Source organism: Vulpes lagopus, chromosome 7, assembly GCF_018345385.1.
Source record: "Vulpes lagopus strain Blue_001 chromosome 7, ASM1834538v1, whole genome shotgun sequence".
In the NCBI taxonomy this organism is placed as follows: Eukaryota; Metazoa; Chordata; class Mammalia; order Carnivora; family Canidae; genus Vulpes; species Vulpes lagopus.
In genome coordinates, this window is record NC_054830.1 from 84,488,453 (window position 1) to 84,509,504 (window position 21,052).

The window sequence follows — 21,052 nt, forward strand, 5'->3', positions numbered from 1 at the left end:
TGCCTTGCATGGACTCTGTACCATTCTTTTTCTCCTCAGGGAAAAGCAGATAGCTTCAGATATAGTAAGCTCTAAATTAATGTTTGAAATATTTTTTGAATGCATGAACACATACCTACTTTCCTATCTCAGACATATTCTAGTGCAACCAAACAGTGAAACTCTTGAAAATCTGTACAATGTTTTTAAATAAAAAAACTTACATACACTGTGTTATTGGCAAATATTACTTCTCTAAAGGAATATCCCTCTTTATATGCATAATAGATGGACATCTTTCAGGCAGAATTATATCCCTATCAGCTGTACCAACATTGATTTGTTGGTTGCTCAGACTTCTGTACTTATCCATTGCCTATATCAATATGCCAGATATATTTTATAACTTTTTTATTATACTCAGAATTTCTATCTTAAGTCATATTATTGATATTACATTGTAGGAAATAAAATTTCGCTGGAGGAAAAAAAAAACAGTTCTTTAGAGTTTGACATATAAAATTACAATCCTTTCTGTTGAGTTAGACTCCATCCCACTGACAGAGAGCCCAAAGTAGTTCGAGCACAAACAGGAGGCAATTTATATCCCACAACAAATTAAACTCTGTAGATGCTTGGACAAGACCCACTTTGCTGGGCACCAGTTCTGGACTGTGCTTGCAGCATCTGCTGTGGACCGTTGCCGCTGCTCCTGAAGGCTGCTGGTTTTGACAGGCAGCACCCCCTCCTACAGTCATCAGCTCTGCAGCTCGAGAGCATTACATCCACCACTATCACTGACGTCAATCAGGAAGCGTCACCATTTTGCTGCTTCCAGGGAAAACTTCCCACTACTTTGCAGAGAACTGGTATATATCACTAGGCACTGTGTTTTACTAGGCACCATCACAACTGCTTACTACCATTGCTGCTTCTTTCTTTAATGAACCAGACCTCCTGCTGAGGACCAAGAGGTGTGCCAGGAGTCACTGCATCTGGGCCCAACTATATGGTCTTGGGCATCCAGGCATTTGGTTGGCAGAGACACCAATGCTGTTGAATGATGGCAGCTTCTTTCATTAGGCATTTCACTGCTCTGCTGCAGTTTCCTAGGTACTGAGGAGAGCATGTGCCCTGGACCCTACATTGTCCTGAAGTGGAGCTGCATTCCACAAGGAAGCCACTAAAAACTCAACAATATGGATCCAACTAGTGTTAGTGTCATTCTTCATGCTGCAATGTCACATAGCTCTGCGAACAATTCATTATTTTCTGTTTTTCTTCCCTCATGGCTTCTTCTTCATGTGATTTGTACTAAGAGAGGAGTTCTTACAAGACTGAGTCAAGAGACGTGTTTCATTCTTAAACTTCATGCCATAAATCAGACTTGCCCCATCCTTCATTTATTAGTTCAGCATTTGCTAAAAGTTGTTCTATGATATATTCTTGATCAGAAAATTAGGGGGAATGTGGCATACTAATAGCTTCATCCTGGACATTTATCTCTCTCTCTCTCTCTCACACACACACACACACACGTATATAAACCTTTAAGAAATTTTGTAGAAAGGGAATCAGAACGTCTTTGTTTAACCCATCACATTTCATAACTTATTATAGGATGCTCTGTGTGTGTGTTTGTACACCTAAGCATGCTGATGGAATCTGTGTCTGTGGAAACACTGGAGTAGGCCTGGCCTTTTATATGGGGCCTAGTTGTCTTCTTGACACTTTGCTTTACTAAGACTAATCTCTCATAGGATTATAATTAGTCTCTCATGAAAGAATTTTGAGTTCTGTCCCACAGAGTCATTCACTGGTTATTGCTCAGACATGGTTAAAACTTAAGAACTTAAACAAACTGGGTTTTTCTCTGAAATTTTGAGAACATATACTCTTTCTCTACACATGCACACATACATAAATGTATAAGTATATATGTAGGTATGTACATACATGTTTGTGTATTCAATATTATATATATCCATGCATATATTCATTTATATACCCAAACACATGTACCTGTACCAACATATACAATGTATGTAAATACTTATATATAACATTTGCTCTATGGGAAACTACACAAAACAATTTTTTTTTCTGCAGTTCATTATTACTTTGAGTCTATAGATGAAAGAAAGGCAAAAAAAATCACTATTCTAGTAGGATTTTTTTTTCCTGTGAAAGTCATGGGGTTGAGAGATTGCAATTTCGATCCATTTAATATCTCAGCACCTTTCCTCTGCCAACTGGATATCACATCTTTTGTTAGGTTGTACTTCCCATCATCAAGGAAGAAGAATGGTCGCTTTGATCCCATGCCAGCCTGGAAAGCCTGGAGTGCAGCCTTTCCACAGATGTCCATTTATAAGATGCATCTGTCCCCACATCCTAGCCTGCCAGCTGGCCCCATGTAAGCTAGCTGGCAGTGTGCACAATCTCAGGCTTCTGGCCAGTAGGCTACAGCACCAGTGCACTGGCTTCTAAGCCTTATGGCTCATATCCCTTAGGGAACTAGAGAAACTTGGGAAAATTATAGAAATATTGGCTCCAGGGGAGTCACTTCTCATTATAGGAATATCAAGAAATATTGCAAGTTCAACATGAATGTCAGCATATTCATCACGGACTATTTCAAAACAGTAATCCAGACTAATTGTCATAAGGTAGTTGTACATCTATCACCTTAGTACAGACTGCATCCTGCCATGACTTTGAGGAAAACATCAAATGCATATGATAAACAAGGAAAGCAGAGATATAACAAGCTTCCAGTGCCAGTCAGGCATGAACAGGTGGTGTTTCTCCAGAGAGATTTCAGGGTAAGCCTCATAGAATGGTTGCCTCAGCATTCTTAAGTTTGAACACTGCCTCATCTTCTGTTTTGCTGAAGAGCCAGAGACTACTGAACTGGAAAAAAGTCCAAGGTTACCTTCACCATTCCATCGGCAGAGGTGTTCTATAAGCTATCTCGGGCAGATGGATATTTATGTTACTCCCTAGGTTTCCAGGTGGAATATATCCTTTTTCTTTACTCTCTTATCTTCCAAGGTTGCCTAAAGAGAGTGTTCAAGAAACCTCACCTGTCTCTTTATTTCATAGTCCTATGTAGGTGATGATTCAATGAAGTCTGGTTCAATTTGATTCTCTAACTTGTTTGGGCTTTAAAAAGACTGCTGCATGCCAGCTGGTGGCAGGAGTGGCTGCATGCAGAAGCTAAATAGCATGTTTCAAGATCTAAGCCCTGTTTACACTCTAAATTTTCTGTCCCATTTTCAAATACTATACTGGTCTCATCTTAGTTTAGGATTAGCAACTGGGCTTTTTGATTTGAAGCATTAATAAGCACAATATGCAAATAACAAACATTTTCAGCAAAACTGTAGCTTTGGCACAGCAATATCTCTTTTTGACACAGACACAGATGTCCTTTAATCCTCCATCTTCTGTCATCTGGCTCACATAGTCCTTATTTCTTGGGTTTACTTATGGCCAAGGTGGTTTTCTGTTTGTTTGTTTTCTTTCACATTATCAGGAACTCTTAATCTCCATGGGCACAGTTCTAGTGCTGTTTATTCAGTTGCAGTTTAGTTTTCCCTTGTCACTGGATTGAGAGAAGACAGATGGACCACTATTATTAGACATTGACAATAGCTAATCATATCTTTGGCCAACCTCCAGAGATAGACCTGGGAACATCTGAAGGCTTGGATTTCAGAAAAATTGCATCAGAAAGAATTTTAAATATTGGCTTAACTTTGAATAAAAGTGTTTTTGCGTTTCTTTCGGTGACAACCACTTTAACTCCAATATTTGGCCACCACTCTGGACTTTTCTGAGGATGACATGTAGAAAAATTTTGTAAAGCATTTTTATATGGCATAAATTACTGCATAAAACTGAAAGATATCTTTTATTTTACTTAAGAAGTTCCCATATTTAGTGTTTTCAGGGTAATGAATAAGATTATCTTTTTCTAGGCAAGGAAAACCTTTCTTTGTTCCAAAAAATGATATTCTCTTTCATTGAATGTTAGTGGAGCCCTCATAGTCTGATTAGGGTGGTGCAGAATGGATTCTCCCTGCTCCTTCCCATTCCTATCTGATCCCTGACATAAGAACAAAAGGCAGCTCAGATAGACTCATCTCTTCGCTAGATGGAATAGGAATCCCTCTGACTTCGGTGAGCTGAGACCACCTGAAAAGAGGATCAATAGAGCTGATGAAAAGAAATGGCCGAAGGAGCACTCCTTTCCTCACCAGGCCTGAGGATTCCCTTTTGTGCTGAGAGACAGGCATAGGTGGATGCAACAGGCAAGAGGTACTCAGCCACAGAACTTGGCTTGGCCCAGAAAGCATCTTAGTTCCTGTGAGCCTGGGACTTCCCTCGCATACCCAGAAAGAGTTCGATGGGTGGGAGGTATCAGCAAGATGGAACCTCAAAAATAGACACCCAAGCCCGGGAAGTCTCTTAGGCCCCAAGGCCTGAGATTACCCTTTACCATCAAGGGGCATATAATTACTCAGCCTATGGAAGCCCCTTTGACCCCTGTGGGCAGCACTTGCAGACATCAGTGAAAACACCAGTAGTATCAGATACCAAAGAGAAAATAATACTGCAAAGGCTCTGAAAATTAAACTGTCATTAGAACCATAGCATACAAATGTAGGTTAGGACCTGCTTGCTAAAGTTAAGTAGGGTGACATCCTCTTAAAATAAAAAATTTAAATGGGACCCAGAGTCTCCCAACATCTTAGAAAATATGTCCAGTAAAAATTAAAAAAAAAATCACCCATCATGTCAAGAACCAGGAAAATAGCAACTTGTGAGACAAGATGATCAGTTGATGCAAACACTGAGATGAAATTATCTGACAAGGATTTTAAAGAAGCCTGAGTAGAATTTTTTCAACAATCAATTGAAAATTGTCTTGAAAAAAGTGAAAAAAAGAAAAGAACCTCTTAGCATTATAGAAAAGCTACAAAAGAAAAGAAAAGCCACAAATGAAACTTATGGAACAAAAAAATACAATAACATAGTTATTAAAAAAATCTTACTGGACAAAGTCTATAGGAAAGTGAAGATGACAAAAAACAAATTAGTGAATTGGAGGGTAGATCACTAAAAGCTACCCAATCTGAAAAACAAATAAAAGATAAAGTAAAATGAGGAAAAAGGAAAAGAAAGAAAGAAGAAAAAAAAGATAGGGCTTCAGGGACCTGCTTATCAACAAAAGATCCAACATTCATATCATGAGTCCCAGAGGAGAGGAGAAAGAATGAAACTAAAAGAGTGTTCAAAGAAATAATGGCTGAAAACTTCCCAAATTTGGCAAAGGACAGAAATCTAAAGATTTAAGAAGCTGAGTGAACCCTTAACAGGGAAAACCCAAAGAAATCCATGACAAGACACATTGTAATTGAACTTCTGAAAAATAAAGACAAAGTCCTGAAAGTAGCTAAGGAGAAACAATATATTGCCTGTAGGAGACATAGATTCAAATGACTTTGTATTTGTCATCCAAAACCAAAGAGGCCAGAGGGAAGTTACACAGTGTTTTTCAAGCTCTGCAAAAAAAAAAAAAAAAAAGATAGAAAAAAAAAAAAGAAACTGTCAACTCTGACTTGTATATCCACTAAAACTATTATTCAAAAATGAAGAAGAAATAAAGACATTCTCAAGCAAGGAAAATAAAAAGAATCTGTCACTAGAACTATCTTTAAGGACTGGCTATGGAGAGTTTTTAAACAAAAATGAAATGATAAAAGAGAGCGATTGTAGTATCAGGACAGAAGAATAAACAATGGAAAGAACAGAGATATTTATATATGGTAGTCTATTATTTTTCCTCATGCATTTTATAAATTATATTCTATAATAAAAACATCATCTGATACTCAAAATGATATTGTTTTAAAGTGAGGAAGTTAAATGGACCTCATTTCCACACTTCAGGAAATGAGGAGCCCTCTCAGTCTGATTAGGGTGGTGCAGAATGGTTTCTCCCTGCTCCTTCCCATTCCTATCTGATCCCTGACATAAGAACAAAAGGCACAAAGTATAAACTGTAGACATCAGTAGATTGCAATAAGTCATATGTGTAATAAGTCATGCCCTGGAATACCCAGAGAAGCTACACAAAATGACACAGAGAAATATGTCAAAATATTTCATTATTAAATCAAGCTCAAACTGATGGGGGAGGAAGAAGTTCAAGTAACCCACAGGAAGGAAGAGAGAGAGAGATAGGAGAAAGACAACCAAAGGAAACAGAATAAAAATTTTTAAAATGGGTAGACTTAAGCACTAGCATATTAATAATAATTACCTTAAATGCAAATGGTCTAAATGTACTAATCAAAAGACAGAGATTGGGAAAGTGGATAAACCCACTTGAGTTCTAATTTAACCTTGACAAAGTTTAGATTCAACCTTTTGTGGAAATCTGCTACTTCAATCTTTAGATGTTTCAATCTTCCTTCTAGAGGAAGATAACTGTCTCTTTACATGTTACCAAAGAAATCTCCTGGTTTTCACACTTCACCCTCAGATGGCAATTAATCACTTTCAGGTTTTCTTTGCCAGTCTTTGATGCATTAATTCTACCCAGCTAACTTTCACTATATTTTGAATTACTACTTTAATTTTGCCCTTATAAAGCCCATCATTGCATTCTTTGCAGTGGAATCCTTTCAGTCTACTATTGTTAATTTTTTTTGAAAATACCTTGTTACAGTATGCTAGAAGTTTTTAGGGCTTCACCTTTCACTCATAATGTGCTCCTCATTATTATCCAGCCAATAAGTGATCTAACTCCCAAATTCCATTTTAGAGTTGGCTTCCCTAAACCATGTCTGACCCTACTTGTTGTAGATCTCAGTGGCCTGGTAGGAAAAGAGGTAAACTGGGGAGTGCCTCAGGGTTCAAGATTTGTGAGGAAGTGAAGGAAGAAGTCATTGTAGGGCAAAGGTAGGCACTGAACTCTGGATGCAGTTTTACAAAGATCTCACCTGATCCTGTTCATAATCTGCCTTTGAGGTAAGGTGTTTATCACATTATGGCTACTCATTTGATATAGACTGCTCTGGGCGGGGTGCGGGGGGGTGTCCTTGGAGAGGAGACTTCCACATGGAAAGTTTCAGAATAATTAGAAGCAACATTTGTAACATATTGGCATTTCAATACTGAAGAGGAAATTCTAGCGATGCACTGCATCCCCCATTATATGTCATTTGAGCCTTTGTGTGTGTGTGTGTGTGTGTGTGTGTGTGTGTTTAAGGGTGAGGAAATTGTGCAAAAGTAAACAGTAAAAGATGGATAGGAAAACTATAAATCTCCAGAGGGAAATTATCATTATCTCTGAGCAGAAATAGGAACATTGTAGAAATAATAGTATCATTTTTGTCTGATCCATTCTACAGGTAGCTGGCAGGACCTGTACATGGTAGTGTCCTTTAAGCAGGAATGATGAATTAGGATCTGTAAAAACTACTCATATTTAGCACAACCAATTAAGAGGGCTAGGCTCTCCATATTGCCCACCATTTAGAGACAACATTTCTTTTTTTTTTTTTTGAGACAAAATTTCTGATCTCAATCTGTTATGTCTGAAAAATTGTGGAAGACATTGACTTTCTGTAGTGCAAGATCACTGTGGGAGGTCAAGAGAAATAAGAGTATCATATTTCCATTATTATGCATTCTTGTTGTATTGTGAATTATTACTTAATACTAAGTAGTTATCTTCTAAAATTAAGAAAGTCCCCATTATGGTCTTGTTGTTGTTATTTTTGTTTTGGGTTTTTTGTTTGTTTGTTTTATAATAATGACAGGATCTGGGAAAGTGGAATGAGTCTTTGTAGAGACTTTCTCTTAAGATACAGGCAAATACCTTTTCCTTTCTTTTATATTTTAAGATTTCATTTATTTATCTTAAGATAAATTGTATCTTATAATCTTATAAATCTTATAAGAGAGAGAGAGAGAGAAAGAGAGAGAGGGAGAAGTGAGCAAAGGGTAGGGGGAGAGGGAGAGGGAGAGGGAGAAACAGACTCTCAGCAAGCCCTGCATGGTGGTGGTGGTGGGGAGGTGTTGGAGGGAGGCCTCCATCCCAGAACCCTGGAATCATGACCTGAGCCCAAGGCAGATGCTTAACCGACTGAGCCACCCAGGTGCTCTCATGAGGCAATATCAAGATACTGAAATTTGATATTACATTTGTTTCTTTTCTACTTAGATCATTCAAATTATTTCACAGAGTTCACAATTTTAAATTTTCAGTTTGAAAAAGTGTTCTCAAATAGTGTATACTTATTTGGAATTCTGTATCCAGAAGTAAAATGGATGAGTATTTTATTACAATATTATTAATACAATTCAATTTAATTGAAAGTCTAAAATGGTACATATTTATATTTAAGTGTTTATTAAATTCTTTATTCAGTCTTGTGAAATTACAAAAACACTGCTAGTAACAGAAAATGTTCTGTTGCATTAGAGAAGTTGTGCATAGCTTTTCATTAACTTTCAATTGTTTTATTACCTTACCATCACTTTTATCACTGAATGGAATAATATATTGAAAGCTCTTTTTGGAGAAAGGAAGCAAAACTACTCTAATTGGATTCTAAAATAAGATAGTTTCAATTTACTCCAGATTTCTATTGGAAAGTGCATTGAGTTTCATAAATGTGAACTTTTAAGGAAATTTTTCAAAGTGGACAATTATTGCTTTTCCTGCCAGAGGCTATACGAATTAGCAAGCTATAGCCTTATTTCACACCACATCCAGCCAAGGACTCACTGCGTCTTTTAACAGCACCCCTAACAAATCCAGATATCGATTCTACAGAAAAGATTTTGTTGTAATTCTAATTCTTAGCTTTGAACATGAGGTACATTCTTATCTCCACAGCACACAAGGTTACTAATGGTTCAACGGCCAATAAAAATGAGGTAAAATTATAGCATCTGGATATAATATTTCAGTTTATCTTGTGAGGCCAGTTCATCTCAAGTGCTTTCAACCTAGATTTATTTTGTATGTAGATTATTTAAGTAAAAAAAAAAATGAGTCATTTTCTTGAATGAGGGTGAATTCTTTTATTGTTGTTTTATTTAGAAACAGAAATAAAAAAAACAGAAAAATATTAATATTGAGCAGTAAGATCTATATTCCTATGTTTTTATGTAAGTAATCCCAAGGATACTTTATCACCCCAGTTTCTTGCCAAGTGAGGCATGTGACAATATCACATTTCCTTAAATGTTTGAAGGAAAGGTGACAATAGTAAGCTTCTAGTTAAGATTTCTTGAGATCAGCGTGAACCTTACTTTTCTACTGCAAATTTTAACTTAAGAAAATTTGACTATTAGTCAACCATAGAAAACAGAAATAAACATTTTTGGCACCGAGTTTAGTCATTCCCTCTGTTAACATTATTCATTGTGACTGAATATCATTGCTAAAACATTTAAGTTTATAGCTCACTGAAAGGCTATTTAATAATAGATATTATTTGAAAAAATAATTGTTTCATCTTATTTCAAGAAGTCAACAGAAGATTCATTTCTAAAGCAGCATTTTTTTGAACCCATATACTGAAAAAAGTAGTATATGGGGAGAACAACATTTTTTGTTAATGTAAGAAAGGACTGAATGGGGTACCTGGGTGGCCCGGTCAGTTAAGCTTCTGCCTTGGGCTCAGGTCATGATCCCAGGGTCCTGGCATGTATCGGGCTGCAAGCTCAGGGGGCAGTCTGCTTCTCCCTCTGCAACTCCCCACCCCCCATGCTCTCATTCTCTCTCTCTCTCTCTCAAATAAATAAATAAAAATCTTTTAAAAAAGACAAAAGCAAAGAAAGGACTTGGTAAGATTCAAGAAGCAGTGGTCTATCCATGGAGATTTGGAGTCCTTGCCACATGAAGTCCTTCACTGTTTAAGCAAGTTGAGGATTCATGTGTACTACAAGGGAACTTGGACACCTGTGAAACAAATTCCTTCAAGTACTTAAATCACCATTCTTAATATTGTATCTAATCTGAAGGAACTTGTAAATCAGAGCTGGAGTAAGACAAAGATAAAATAAGTTTATTATATGCTTTGCTGGTTTTAAATGCACAATGAAATTGCTTACATTAACAGGCCTGTTGATTTGATTTCTCTAACAGAAATTCTTGTGCTCTTTATTGATTAAGTTTTATATATTGATCTGAATGTTGGGTAATAGTGTTCTTGTTCATTAAAGAAGGTTTAATTTAATTACTCCAGGAAGGTCTAAATTCTGTGTTCCAAGTTTATTACTATTCTCAATTACACGCTCTGCACAGCTGCCAGAGTGACCTTTATAAAACACAAAACTAATCATGTCTCTTCCCAGCTAAAAATCCTTCAAGAGCTCCCCATAGTCTTCCAAATAAAGTTCAAACTCCCTAGCTTGGCCACAAGATCATTCATGATCTGACTCTCCATGGCTTCCCAGCAAGTAGGGGCAAGTTAGGAAATCTGCTGTGCTCTTTTTACCCTTTGTACTAGTAAGCATCCCTCGGGTTTTCCTAGAATGTTTTAATACCTACACCAGTTTTGTTTCTACTCTGAAGTGTTGTCCTGACTTCAACCTGTTTCTGATTCTGCCTTTAAATCTTTAGAATTTCCACATTCTCTCCTGCACTTTGCACTATTCTCTATTTTCCTTCTATCCCCACCCCCCGTTTCTGTTTTCCTCCTGACTTTTTCCATTCCTGACTCTACAGGATAGTCCCTCACTCTGGTTCTTCCCTGCAGACCCCACACCCCATATTCACTTAAAAAGGGGTATTTAGATGTTCCCTTCAGCATTATATTTCTGACTCCACTTCAAATTCCAAATTTACAATAGAGTTTGATATTTATGAATTTCAAAAACATCTTTTCACCTTTATTTTTTAGTATTTGTTCATCTCAGTGCTCTGAAGACTTTTTCTCCCACCTTTGTATAGGACAACCTATTTAATATCAACAATCATAACTTTTTAAAACAGTTACTTTGATCATTATTTCAAGAAATATTTATTACGTATATGCTATATGTTCTTCATTGGAGATACTGCAAAGAACAAATTAATGAAATGTCCATCTAACAAAGCTTATATTCTGACACTGCCACACTTGACATGCCTCTAAATTAATTGTATATGTTCATTGATGGCTTTAGGAAAATATATCCCGGTAACAGATTGCAGAATCTGATTGCCTTTATATTATCCCGTTAATATTCCTATAAGTAAAAATAAATCTCTAATGCAGAATCTGATTGCCTTTATATTATCCTGTTAATATTCCTATAAGTAAAAAGAAATCTCTAATGTAGTACGGTGATGTATGTTATATTTCTCTATATCCACATATATTATACATTTGTGAGTGACATTTGGAATGAAGTTAAATACGGTTAGAACTCGTGAAGCTTTTACTAATGATGTAACTATAGGCATTAAAGAAACCCTGAAATTCTAGGTCATAATTTAAAGTAATAATGACAAAATAAGTGCTATTTATTCTTGTAAAAGCCTGTAAATTGGGATCATAAAAAGAAGGCTTAGAGACCGGGTTTAAAAATCAGAGGTTTCACACAAAATATTGGTACTCTGAGTTCAATCCTTTAGGGTTGTCATCTTTTCTCATATTAGACATGCTAAGGGAAGGGACATCATACAAATGAAACAAAATAAGGTGTGTACTTTTCCTTGTAGTATGCTTTCAGGATAATTGAGTATTATTACTTTCACAAACCAGGTAGTCCATGTGTGTCTGATATTTTCCTTCAAAATCAATTTATTTGGATTAAAAGTATTTTTATAATAAATTAATTTTTATTGGTGTTCAATTTGCCAACATACAGAATAACACCCAGTGCTCATCCCGTCAAGTGCCCCCCTCAGTGCCCGTCACCCATTCACCCCCACCCCCCGCCCTCCTCCCTTTCCACCACCCCTAGTTCGTTTCCCAGAGTTAGGAGTCTTTATGTTCTGTCTCCCTTTCTGATATTTCCCACACATTTCTTCTCCCTTCCCTCATATTCCCTTTCACTATTATTTATATTCCCCAAATGAATGAGAACATATAATGTTTGTCCTTCTCCGTCCCTTCCCTCATATTCCCTTTCACTATTATTTATATTCCCCAAATGAATGAGAACATATAATGTTTGTCCTTCTCCGATTGATAAAAGTATTTTTCTATCAAGAAGTGTATCATTATTTATGGTCATTATGCCACCTTAAGTTACTGACTCATGAAATGAATATATTTATAAAATTTTTCCAGCATGAAACCTAGAAAAGAGCATATTCGTTTAAAAGAATGGAAATGTGAGAAGATACTGAGAGAGCTTGTTCTGAGTCATCCAATATGTACAGTCTCTCTGAGATTCCGGCTGTGATGGGCATTACACAGCAAAAATATGAAACCATGTTTCTTATGTCAATATATAATCCTCAAGAGAAGATGGCCTCAAAAGCAGAACAACTTGCAAAGATGATTGATTCAGAGAGACCTAGTTTCAGACCTGTTGCATGCCATGTAAAAACCTCAATGTATATGGTTAATTAATTGCATTCACCATCCACTGATGCATGAAACAAATAGTAATTGAACACTTAGCATTGTCAAGATCTGTCTAATTGAAGTTCATATGCTGGCAGGAAAAATAACCCATAAGATGTAAATGACTTAGGATAATTGTGATGGATATTATGACAGAGGAATATAAAATATTATGATTGAGGATAAAAGGTATGCTAGCAGGCAGTGTCCTCATGTCTAACATATGTTTAATAGATGCAGTAGACCTACTTCATAGGATTTTGTGAGGATTCAATAAAGTAATATGTGTGTATGTCTGTGTGTGTGTGTGTGTATTTACAGTATTTTACTACTTTTCACTTGGTAGATTTCCAAATATAAAAGAGATAAATTATCAGGGATATGAGAATCAGTTTTGGGTAGCAAATATAAAAATGATCAGTTAGTGACTAACACTTAGAATATGAGGGGGTGAGAAATTACTTGGTAGAGATTTCTATTGTTCATTGGAGACTTATGGCACCATCATCATTAGCAGAGTTCCAACAGTCTTAACAATGTAAGTTTCCAGTTATGGCCTCTAATACTAGGCACATCTCAAAGTTATTATTCATGGATAAATGACCTAAGTGGGGAATATGAGAATGCTAGACCTATGAGGGATAATTTGAGAGGATGAAATATATAAACATGACTATGATTCTAAGAAGCATAGGTTTTGCATAATAATTTCAAAAAATCTTCAAAATCTCAGTCACTTAAAACAAAAGTTTAATCAAACTATATATCTATTAAGATATGGACATGGCTGTGCTTCATATCTTCAATCTGGGACTGAAAGTGAAGGGAAAAAAATAAGAGCTCTTGAAAGTTATGCCCAGGGGTGACACATCATTTCCCTTTATCTTTCATATGTAAAGCAATTCATATGGCCAAATGTTTTGTCCTTCTCGATGGAATAGAAAATTGTCTCTGAGAGAGAAGAGAATAGGTATAAACCATAATACTGTCTACTATGAAATTATAAAATAGAATTTTCAGGATACAAACAAACCAAATTCAACTCTTCATAAACTATAGAATGCACTATATTTTTCTTCATAATTTTGGTAGTTAAATATTTATGATTTTAAAGAACTTCAGAGACAAAAATAAGTAAAATATATCTTCTCAGGCTGTTCTGCACCCACAGAGTGCAAACATTCCATATGGCACCAGGATTATTTCTTACTGTTTGGTGCATTGACATTAGGCATAATGTATGCACATGGCCTTGGGAAAATATTGTGAGTTTATTTGCAGAAGTCATAAGAAGATGATTTTTCCCACTGAATTCCTATTAATTTTTCAAAATAAAAAAAGATGATTATAATCATTTTTTATAAATGAACAGAGGTTTCAGCACTGAATTTAAGAACACTTCCATAATGAATTCATTTGTGACTATCCACTGTCAGGATATGGGATTAACATACCTAACTGAAATTAAAATTACTTGAGAAAAATAATAATAAAAATAAGCATAATAAAGATAAAATAGAATAAATATTAACTAGAAAAGATGTCTTTTAAGGGTTCTTGATAAAAATATCACTTCTTATTAAAATTAAAGATGTGATTTTCAATAAATTTAGTAATACTGTTTTTTTTTTAAAGATTCAGGAAGCTAAAGTTAATTAGTAAAAGCTAAGCATAAACTATTCATAATTCTATAATTAATATAATTACCTAAGATATGAACTTGTGCATATTACTTGGTTTCTTTACTTTTTTTTCACTTCCCATGTCTACTTCAGGTGTTCAGAGTCAAGAGCTGAACACTATTCACTACTCTAGGACATAAATTTTGCCTGAACTTAATTTTGTCTAAGATATATTTAAATGTTTGAAAATTTACTCAATTATGTGCACCTGAGTTCAGTGTTTCAATTCCCGTTCTGTCCTTGAATGAATCTCTAAAAATCCCTAAACCTCAATTTACTAATTTAAAAATGATTAAGATAATTAAAGCAATGGCAATTTTATAGGGGTGTTTGAGAATTAATCTAAAATATGATCTAGTAAATAACTAAAATAAAATATGATCTAGTAAGTGTCTGATATGTAATAGATATTTGTAAAGGAAAAAAATTGGCAGCTGACCTTCAAGCCATTCTTTTCTTTTATTGGGAGAGTCTCTAGGAATAAAGGAAAAAGACATGGTCAAATGTCTTAAAAATTTGCAATAACAGGTTCCTGACAAACTATCCTCATCTATAGAATGCTTTAGCAGGATGCACCTAATTTTTCTGGATTACTGAAGGTAAACAAATCTGAATCTATAGATTTGTGATACATGACATTCTGTAAAATGTCAAGCAAGGTGTATCAGTCTGAAGATAAAATGGAGGTTTTCTTTTAAAAATATTTTATTTATTTATTCATGAGAGACACAGAGAGAGAGAGAGGCAGAGGCAGAGAGAGAAGCAGGCTCCGTGCAGGGAGCTCCATGCAGTACTCAATCCCGGGACTCTGAGATCATGCTCTGGGCCGAAGGCAGGTGCTAAACCGCTGAGGCACTCAGCGACCCCCTAAAATGGAGATCAAAATAACAATCTTTTGATAAGCAATGATGACATATGTCACTTAGAAATCTCATGAGCCAGAGCACATCCAAAGATGCAAGGCAGTATGGAGGAGATGTCAAAGTGGTCCTAGGCTACTCTCTGTTTTGTCTGTGCCTGTAAGATACTTGTCCTTAAATTTATTAGTTAGGCTTGATCTTAAATTTATATCTGATTCTCATGAGCTAATTTCACATCCTAATCCTTTATGCTATGTCAATATTTATAAAATATTGATTATTTTACTCCAAATTACGGTAAACACGTGATGGATTTTGTGTTGTAACATATAGAAATTATGTCGTCTCCATTTATTTTTCAATTCAATTTTATACATAATTTTATAACAAAAACTGTTTAAAAAAACTATAAATGGGAAAATCATCAGGGGACCATAGATCAGCCTCTATATAGCAGGAGGGTTTTTATTATCTTCAACCAACACAGACATTAATAAAGAAAATCATTGATCAGAAATGTCCAGATTGTCAGACAAAAGATATACAAGATTTTTGTCATTTTAACTGTTTCCATTTGTTAAGTATATTTATAAATTAAAGAAGGAATGAAATAGGCTAAATTAAAATTAACTGTTTTATAAATGTTGGATGCTTTTGCACAACCACAGTTATATAATAATAAGCATCTTTATTCATATTTATTAACGGGGTTTTATAAATTGATAATAAAGTATGCTGTTGATATATAAAACGTTACCTGAGAAGAACAATATTTAGGAAAATTACTATTCACATAGTTTCAGGGGACTTGTTGCCATTATTTAAAATAACATTCCTATTAATGTTATTATTTTCAATTTACCTAAAATAATATTAGCTGAACTGTGAATGGGACAATATTTACCCAATTACATGAAGTTACTTTTTTCTTATATCAAACCAAGATCTAATTAACCAAAAAAAGGGCAGCCCCGGTGGCTCAGCGGTTTAGCGCCGCCTTCAGTCCAGGTCGTGATCCTGGAGACCTGGGATCCAGTCCCACGTCGGGCTCCCTTCATGGAGCCAGCTTCTCCCTCTGCTTGTGTCTCTGCCTCTTTCTCTCTATCTGTCTCTAATAAATAAATAAACAAAATCTTAAAAAGAAATTTAAAAAAATTATTAACCAAAAAAAGCAATAACTTAAGTAGTTGCATATGTTATGTTTTAAAGATGAAAAAATGAACGTACTGGGACGCCTGGGTGGCTCAGTGGTTAAGCATCTGCCTTCGGCTTAGGGCGTGATACTGGAGTCCCAGGATCGAGTCCCACATTGGGCTCCCTGCATGGAGCCTGCTTCTCCCTCTGCCTGTGTCTCTGCCTCTCTCTCTCTCTCTCTCTCTGTGTCTCTCATGAATAAATAAAGTAAAATCTTAGAAAGAAAGAAAGAAAGAAAGAAAGAAAGAAAGAAAGAAAGAAAGAAAGAAAAAGAAAGAAGAAAGAAAGAAAGAGAAAGAAAGAAAGAAAGAAAGAAAGGAAGGAAGGAAGGAAGGAAAGAAGGAAGGAAGGAAGGAAGGAAGGAAGGAAGAAAGAAAGAAAGGAAGGGAAAGAAAGAAAGAAGAAAGAAAGAAAGAAGAAAGAAAGAAAGAAAGAAAGAAAGAAAGAAAGAAGAAAGAAAGAAAAAGAAAGATTAAAACTATCCACTTTGAATATATGCTAGCACAAAGAGTAAGAATACATACACTAATACATAACAGTTATGAAGTAAGAAAGGTCTTCATGTGGGTGGTTTTAGAGTTCCCAGGTTTTGTTATCTGGCATGACATTAGCAGCTTCTGGTGTTTTCTGCTGCCCATTCATTACTCATTTTATTAAAAATTTCTCAAGTGCATTTGTTTCACATCCAGAATAATCTCCTCTCTCCCTCCATATTATCCTGCTAAAGGCTCTGGTTTGCTGTACTTACCAGGATACAGGATATGTTTTCACAATGTAGATATGTGTGTGAAACTATTTAGAGTCAGGTTAGGGAAAGCTGGGGATGAGAATCCTTATAATTGGAGTGCCTGGGTGTCGGAGTTGGTTAATTCTGCATTTGGCTTAGGTCATGATCTCAGGGTCCTGACATCTCGTCCTGCATTGGCCTCCCTGTTCAGCAGGGAATCTGCTTCTCTCACCCTCTGCTCCTTCCCCCCAGTTGTGCTCTCTCTCTTGATCACTCTCTCTCTCGAATAAAATAAAATAAAATAAAATAAAATAAAATAAAATAAAATAAAATAAAATAAAATAAAATAAAATAAAACAAAACAAAACAAAACAAAATAAAATAAAATAAATAAAAAGAATCCTTATAATGTAATTGTTTTATGCTTAGGAAAAACCAAGGAAGATAATTTTCCAATCTAAGTCATACTGACTTTATCTTGCTTTTTCTAATTGATTATACTTTTTCACTTTAGTTTTTAGGAGCCTCAGAGCTGAATTGGACACTAATCATTTTAACATGACATTTGTTGTTATTGTTGTTTCTTTAACCCCTTTTTTGTCATTGCGATGAATTCATATTCATTTTTAGTCTTTTACAAATAGTTTCAAAACTAGTTTACATTAATTTGGAATAAAGATAAACCAAACTAATAAAATCAAAAAAGATAAAAAGTTAATAAATTCAGGAGTCCTTAAATACATGGAATAAAGTAATATCTGATCTTAAAATGTGCACTATATGTTCCAAATGATTTATGACTAAATATCCATCACAAAATACTTAGAAGAGTGATTCTTTATGTTAAAATCACAAACCTTTAGGGGTGCCAGGGTGGCTCAGGTGGGCAAGTGTCTGCTTCACCTCAGGTCATGATTCCAGAGTCCTGGGATCCAGCCCAGCATCAGCATCTAGGGACTCCCTGCTCAGCAGGGGAGCCTGCTACTCCCTCTCCCTCTGCTGTTCCCCTGCTCTCTCACTCACTCTGTCGAATAAATAAATAAAAATTTTAAAAAATGAAATAAAATTACAGACCTCTAAAGAACCTAACAGAAAGTCTAATATATTCTCCCTAGAGAATGCATAATCAAAACTTTGCACATAATTTTGTAAAAGTCCACAAGTATGTAGCCATAGTTTCAATTTTGGCTCATAGGTTAGCAAATAAGATCCTCAAAAGTGAAAAGAATATATGAGCAAATATCCAATATTATGATAACAAGGAATAATAATGTTGAAAAATGTCTTTTTCAAGAATACAGTTTTCTGCACTTAACATTGTGTATTATCTATGTGCATAGTGAGATTAGAATAGTGACAAGAATCAGCTTAATTAATTAATTAATTAAATCATAGGCAAGCCTACCGCCACCACCATAGGCATTGCGAATTTACCAGACACAATGTTTTAGGTCATTTTTATTTTACTATTTCAGAAACTCCAGGTATTTTACTACTCGTCTTAAATAGGCTCTAAATGACACTCTTTATTAAATGTCTAATATTAAGAAAAGCAAATATTGATCTATAGCATATAGTATCAATATAACCTGTGTGTTATGTTATTTGAAATTTTCTCTGTTCTCCAAGAAACAAAGCATTAATCCTAAGTTTATTCTCTATTTTACAAAACAAGTAGGAACTATTTAGTTTACCAATTTTTGAATAAGGAGATTAAATTGATTTTTAATTCTGTTCCTCTTATTATTCTTTAAATTACATGAAAGGCAAATTTTTCTATGTACTCATTTAATTAATAAATAGAAAATAAAGCATATTACACCCAGGCCTACCACTTTATATTTAGTTTCTTTAATATATTCTACTATAGCTAGAAAATAAAAATGCATAAACATAAGCAAAATTTTTTTTCAAAGATCTTTTCTTCAAAGATCTTTTCTTCTATTTATTTTATTGCTAAAACCCAATGATATAATATGGGCTTCATCTACCTTTGAGAATACACTTAACAAATACAGGCAATTTAGCATTTTCCCAATTCACATCTAGTACAATATTTAAGAAGATTTCATCTAATTGAACACATGTTGGAACAAATTTAATAGAAGTGTTCTTGTAAATGCTTCAATGGCTAGATGGAGACAAGCTAGGCAGGCAGTGAAGTGAACATCATTCTGGTTGGGCTCTCCAGGCTAAGAAGTCATTTGCAAGATGTTTTGACTGCTGAGAATGTCAGCCATAATCAATCTTAAAGATAGAAGGAGGCTGAAAATGGGTGAGGTAATGTTCAAATTCATGGAAAGATGACTAGTCATAATAAAAAGAAATGGATATGGCTGTACTGCCTTGAAAGAATTTGAGAACATTTAGGTTCACAAATGGTAAATTTCTATCTTATTTGAGAAATGTAGGTAATAGTTATGTAATACGGTTATCACCTTCCAGATCTGTGTGTCTCTACCCGACATCCCTTAGCTTTGGGGAAGAACATATATTGTATAGAAGCACACTTTAATACAAACTGTCTTGATTCCTAATATAAATCCAAAAATGATAGACATATGTAGGCAGACTCCCTGTATATCTTTTTTAAAACAATAAAGTTGTGTTTTTCCTTTAATGTTTAATTCAAGTTTCTTATTTAGCCTGATCTTTTCCCGGAAGGTACAGAATTAGTAAGTCCACCTTTTGAAGGAATATCAGAGAAAATAGAGTAGAATCTGGCTGCTTCATTTATATGGGTAGGGCAAAAGCAGTTCAGAATATACATAAGTATGTGAAACGTTTAATTTTATTAAATGCAAAGATTTTAAATACCTACATCTGGACTTGAGTAAAGATGTGTCATAGAACAGACAGCAATGATTTTAGAATATTGCAAAGTTTTGTTTTGTGGAGAAATATTTTGTTTTACTTTGAAAATGCATTTTCTCATCCATTTTGAAGACTATCTGCAAAATTTTTTTTATTTTTATTTTTATTATTTTTATTTTTTTTAATTAATTTTTTTTGGTGTTCAATTTACCAACATACAGAAAAACACCCAGTGCTCATCCCGTCAAGTGTCCACCTCAGTGCCCGTCACCCATTCCCCTCCAACACCCGCCCTCCTCCCCTTCCACCACCCCTAGTTCGTTTCCCCGAGTTAGGAGTCTTTATGTTCTGTCTCCCTTCCTGATATTTCCCAACATTTCTTTTCCCTTCCTTTATATTCCCTTTCACTATTATTTATATTCCCCAAATGAATGAGAACATACACTGTTTGTCCTCCGATTGACTTATTTCACTCAGCATAATATCCTCCAGTTCCATCCACGTTTGCCACGTTCCATCCACGTGGCAAAATTTTAACCTACCCTGCAGAGAAAAAAAAAATTACCTAACATTCAACATTAATTTAATCCACACACATTACATAAGTACTCAGTAAAGATGCTGTATTGGGAATTGGGGGTAAAAAGCAACACCTAATCCTGGTCAGTAATAGATCTGAACACGACCATGGAGGAACATTTCAGCTCTCATTTGCAGAATGAGAAGTGGTGAATTATAAATTAATGATGTACTGCTACAGAAAGGTGTTCACAGTTAGTTCACTGGAATCCTCGGTAGTTTCCTTAAGGCTAGATGGGGTGGTATATGGTGGTGTAGAGGAGAAATAAGGTAAGTAGTGCATTATATTTTTTTATTTCCTTTTCCTTTTAATAATCAAAGACTTAAGTCACCTATTATACCCCTGTCTAAAGTGGACAGAGAGTACTATTGTAAGGAAAAGATAACATTACACCACACATTAATAAAAGCTATTTTGATAATTAATGTAGGTCTTCATTATTCTATCTTGTCCTAAGATACATGTTAATCAATAGTAAACATTTAAGTTTGAAAAATTAAATGTTAATCCTTACGTTTTAGAAAGACAAAACCAACTCAATAATGGTCTTTATGTTTTACAAATGAAAGTTGCTTAAAATTCTACTCTCTACAAATTAGAAGGTAATTAGTACATTCTCTCTACTCCTT

At 35.0% G+C, this 21,052-nt stretch overlaps 1 pseudogene; it reads left to right on the plus strand.

Moving 5' to 3' along the window:
- The first annotated feature begins 610 nt into the window (after positions 1 to 610).
- LOC121495197 overlaps positions 611 to 21,052 on the plus strand; it is a 196,909-nt pseudogene continuing 176,467 nt past the window's right edge.